This window comes from Phalaenopsis equestris, unplaced genomic scaffold, assembly GCF_001263595.1.
Source record: "Phalaenopsis equestris unplaced genomic scaffold, ASM126359v1 Scaffold000563, whole genome shotgun sequence".
Lineage (NCBI taxonomy): Eukaryota > Viridiplantae > Streptophyta > Magnoliopsida > Asparagales > Orchidaceae > Phalaenopsis > Phalaenopsis equestris.
The window spans coordinates 222,172-228,106 of record NW_018165003.1 but is presented as its reverse complement, the minus strand read 5'-3'; positions in this window follow the sequence as shown (position 1 = coordinate 228,106).

The following is a 5,935-nucleotide window of genomic DNA, read 5'->3' as shown; positions in this document are numbered from 1 at the left end:
TGTCCGCTAAGATAATCGTTCTCATTGTGGCTTTTTGTTCATAGATGCATTATTTCTTCTTATAATGTGATAAATCTATACCTCCTAAGTTCTTTCATGATATTGAGTTGTTGGAAAGTAGGTCCAAACATTTTATTAAAATGAACAGCTTGAATATAAAACGAATCTTCATTTTCAAAATATAAAACCAACGCAGGAAAATCAGAGTTCTATTATGCTTCTCGGTATTCAAGCAGTTTCCATTTTTTATCATTTGGATTCTGAAAATAAATGTTCAATTTTATATTTATCATTTGAGTCATAATTAAGCAATCTTGAAACTAAATATTGAAATATATAATGATGCAAGCTGTTATTTTAATCAAAATTATTCTTTGGGGATCACTTATCCTAGAATATAATTAACAATTGAGTGATAAAAGCTTGCAGTGTTATGCTGGAGCCCGGTTCGGACCCCCTCCCGCTCCCGCTTTTCTGATCACGAAAGGTCGTGATCTCTCGTTCGCGATCCCGCCTCTGCCCACTCCCGTGCACGAAGCGAAGCGTCCAGTCGCGAACCGTACGCGCCAAACGCTCCCGCCTTCCTCTTTTGTGAAGTGAAGCATCTCCTCGCTCCCTCCTGTTCGTGATAAAAGGTTTGAAACTGGTTAATAGATCCTTTGGGCTTCCGTCAATGGGCCCCTCCTTGCCTGTTTTTTTTTTGTCTTTTGTTTCGTTAGAGCTGCTTGAGATTCATGCTGACAAGTTTTTGTGCAAGTTTTTGATGTACATAAATTATTCCCAGCCAATTATTTCTTTGCCAGACTTCATGGTTCATAATTGTTAGCAATGATTAATTATCATATAAATTTTAGGATTTCCCAAATTATCTGATGGTCCCAAATTCTCTAGTTTCTAACAATTACTCGTATTTCCCAAATTTTTTTATGTACACAACATCAAAATTAAGTCCATAAACACTTGAACCCAAAACCTTAGACAATATATTCTTTACCAGACTAATTAAAACAAAATATATCTAACAATTAAACTTCAATTTCAATATGTCCATATATATATATATATATCTATATGAATTATGTAACATATATCTATATGAATTATAAAAATAAATATCACTATTATAATTGTGATTTGTTAATGTGAAATATACTTTATAAAAGAGGTGAGAAAGCCCAAATCAATGCCACCAAACCACCCTGAACAGTAAGCTGAAAAGCCCAAAACAGTTTTGTGTACAACAGCAACTGTAAATAGTTCATGTAGGACTATAAAGTTGCATCTCAATATTTGTAATTTCACATTAAAATATATATAAGAAGATGACAATCAAGAGTAGAATCCTGCTTTTCCCACTTAGCACCTTGAGAGCTACGAAAATAGACAGCAAGAAAGACAGATATTCCAAACACTAACCACATTGAAAAAATAATTGCAAAGCTTTTGCAACAAAATTCTTGTTTCAAGAAAAACATCATATTCTCTTTTTGATAGCTTCATATTACCATTAGAAAATGATTTCATCATTTGAATATGAATAGTACAAGAGTTGCATTCTTGTCTCATATTCCACTTAAGAACTTTTTTGAATAATTGCATTCTTCTCTCGTAATAGCTAACATTGTTTATAAATGACATGAACCACAAAAACAACAAAGAACATAACCAATCTCCCTTGTTTAGAAGCCTCACAAGTATGAAAATTTAAGATGTTCTGATATAATTCACAAAGCATGAATGCAGTAAATGTGTAAACCAATGTTTAGGTGTTAGCTAAGTGAATACATAAGAATTGTCTGGAAAGTATTATACCAACATCTTAAGGTCAATACCTTCACATGCCATAGAAATAAATACCACTATTGTAAATGCTATTCTCCATATGTACTTCGTTGACTTCAAATCAATCACCTTTGGGCTAGCAAACCTGAGATGCGACAAATCAAATATGCCCCTTTCAGTTTAGCCCATCGTAATCTTGTTTCTTGATGATACTTTCACATTTTTCATCTCATCGTAATCTTATCCTTTTTTAATATATTGCTAGCGGCGACCCTTTCTCAAAAAGAATCAGGATTATTCTCGCCCTCTATTGCTATGTAAAGTATTATTCGAGTACACACACAATAGATAGATACATGCACAAAACACACATACATACAATACACAAATAGATTTACATATATATGCAGACATAGGACACACACACACACACACACATATTCTCTAGCATTTTTGGTACTCATCTAAATATTAAGCTTAACCAACTTAACAGAAGGATATTAAATATTCATATTTTTTATCTTAATAATCCAGTACATCAAATTTTATAATGAGCTTAAACATTTATGTTGCTTATAAAAAGCGTAGCTATTTGTTCACTAGAAGTAATTAGATGCAAAAATTTAATAATATTATGCTGCTTTGTTTCTGCGTTCTAAAATATACTTTATATATCTTTGAGGCATTTTATAGAAATGGATAAATTATTTTGTAAGTGCAATATGATGAACATGTTTGTTGCTAAAATTTGCGTCGATTGAGTAATAAGTTAATGTCTTAACATTGCATAAAAACTTAATACACACAGTTAAAAGAAAAATAGCATGAAGAGCACCAAATTCTTTTACATAAAAACACCCATAAAGAGAAAAACTACTAGAAATGTGTACGTACAAAGATACACCATTTTCTCACAACTGGGAGAGCAGGTTTATTGTTCTACACTAGATACAACTTTTATCATTACACAACTTACAAAAAAATATTGTTAAAGGAAAAATTGTCGTATTTTGAATATGATGACCGTAAGCAGTGTTGTCGACAGTTGAAGATTAACGACGAAAGGTGGTAACAGTGGAATGTGGCTTCAGAGGACGGAAGTTATCGTTGAGTTCAAAATATGGGTGTTGTATGTTACAATCACATTTTGGATACAACAACTGCAAGCGGAAGTTGCTGGCAACAAGGTGTCGCCTGCGTCAAGTAGTGATAACCTACGGTGGTTAATGGTGGCTAACAGACGGTGGTCGATGGTGGTCTACAACTTCGGAGGTCGGAAGCCATCGTTGTGTCGTTAGTTCAAAACGAGATACAGGATTCATCTTCTTCTTCTCTCCCCACAAGTGAAGAAAAGGGGCTTATTTATTGTCTATGGGGGAGAGTTATTTTGATCTTTTGGCGAATAAATTCCCCAACCACTTGATTGGATTGCGTTTATTGGTCCCCCTTGATCATAAGGATTTTAACGATTTGAATGCCCTAATGACCTTAAAATTGAGTAATCTTAGGTCATTGGATTTCTCTCATTGAGACACTCATATTGACCATGAATATTTCAAATTTAGAGTTCATTTAATCATTCAATTTACAACCAAACGCCTCCAAACATACTTCAATGGCTTGATCTGGGCTTGCTTGGAATTTGAGATCGCGTATGATCATGAAATTCAATTTAGAAAGTTTATAGTTCATAAAATGCATCAGGATTCATAATGGATAATAAAAATCTCTTGATGAAGCATCAGTTGAACCTTAAATTTTAGGCGATATTGTTTATATCATCCTAAAATACAACTTTATTTATTCCATAAATTTATATTTAAGAGAGATTCAGACAGATAAGTCTTAATGATAGTGTTGTTGTCAAGAGAAACGGTGGTTAGAAAGCCATGGTCTGAAGATGACAGTGAAGACAACAATAGTGGCAGGGCAGCTGGGTCTGGTGTCGGCGGTGGTCATATTATGGTGTTTTGGTGGCAAGAATAATGATGATCAGGCAACAATAGTCATCTGGATGCACATTTGAGAATATGAGTGCATATGAATGTCTATACAAGCAACTGAGTAAATTATGTGTTTAAGAATATGATGATATCAGTAGGTTTGTACAAATTCAATCAAGAATGCAACTGTGAGTGTAGAGGTGAGCAGATTGTGTAACTGTGTGCATATATGAACTCACTCATATATGCACATGCATGACCATAATCTTGTGGACAAATCTCTGTGTGCATGTTTGTGCATCCTCGTGCAAATACACGTACATTCTGGTGCTTGTGCATGCAGAAGGGCATTTAAGTGCATGTGCACGCACATCCCCTCGCAAGTGTGCATGCATCTCTATGTGCACGTGTGTGCAAACATATTCACATGCATGCAAATGCATCCCTGTGCACGTACGTTGGCATTTTTGTACATGTGCATGTGTTTCCTTAAGCTCATGCGTGCATCTGCCTGCTTTCGATCTGCAGAACGAATTTTCAAATTTTTGAAAAGATTACAATCCACTCCTCTTCTGATCATTGTGTCTTCGAGATTTTTGTTGCCTCCTCTATTTAGGATGTTCTTAGCTTTTCTAATGTAGGTTGTTATTTTCGTTATAGATGTAGACTTTTGTTGCCTCCCTCGACATAGGTTGTCTTGTCTTCCCTCACATAAGTTATGATTGACTCTCTGAATGCATGTTATTATTGCCTCCCCCGAGATAAGCTATTATAGCCTCCCTCATTATAGGTTGTGTTGCCTTCTCCGAAGCATGCTATTATTGCATCTAAGGGGAGATTCTTTGTGTTTGATTTTTCTTCATGATTCCAATGTCCCTCCTAGAAGTCATGAAACATATTATAATTCTGACAATGCATTATCGATTATAATCAAGGATGCATTGATACTTTTTCAAAAAAAAAAAATTAATTTCCTAATGACATGGTGTTTAGGTTGATGAATTTATCTTATCGAGCATGTTCGCCTGTTCTTGGATATGTCATAAATTATGTGGTTAGTTAGCACTTCAGACTTTGGTTTTCACTAGTCTCCAAGTTGATGAATGTTATATCGGCTGTCAAGGTATGCATTTCAGAGTTCTCTTGTCTGGCCATTACGATCGTTGTCGGGTTAATCGCCTTCTTTAGAAAATGCAGGGCTAAGTTAAAAAAGGGGTCTTACCAGAATCAGTAGGTTCACTAGTAAATTACAAGGGCATATATCTTTCAGGAGTAAAGTATTGGTCCTTCCAATGAAGAATTTGATAAGGAACCAGAATGTTGAAACTTTATTTTTAAAGAATAACTGGGAATTTTATAGAAGTTGGGGGAAAATACTGGAGATTCTTCTTCCTTCTTAGATTATAGTTGATGACATAGTAAGGATGTTTGGTTTTCAGGACATTAAGGATATGAAATTTATCAATAATTTTTTGATTGAAGTGTTTTTATTCAAAACAGGTATTTCCGTCTATTCTGGATGATTTTATGCTATGATGTTGAAGAAATATGAGAAAATGCTTCCTAAACTAGCTCCTACCACCCCTTCAAAGTGGGTCATGTAGGATAGTGACCATGAGATTCTTCACGTAAAGCAATGTAAGAGGAATGATGATGTTCGGCTCCATTCCCCGATCCACTACTTCTGTGAGAGCTTCCATTAGCTAGTCTTTTAGCTCCTGGATCTACTGCATAGCAAACTCTCCAATGCATTCCAAGTTTGTGGTATCTCTATGTTGGGTTTCTTCTCCTTGTGCTCCTCCTCTTCTTATTGCTGGCATTATCCACTCGCTTAAAATTTTAAGAAGAATCTAAATTTGTCCATGAATCACACCCAAGGAATATGACATAAGACAAGAAAGGGAGAATGAGAGACATATAAAAATGTACAGTAATGAAAAGTAATTTGAAAAAAGCATGTAACATTTTATTCATGAATTGGTATTCTAATAGAAAAAAGGGGTATAATATATGAAGTTACAGTTATACCCCTGCTTTAATGGGGGATGTACAAATTATTATTGGTATTTTATATGTGTGATCCTTTGGTTCGGTCCTCCTCTGACTTGGTCGGCCAAGCCTAGTCAGTCACAGTACATTAGGATCTATACTGAATAGGGTAATTGGCCGACCTTTGATGTTCTTTAGGTTGGTCAAACTTGACCTAGTCG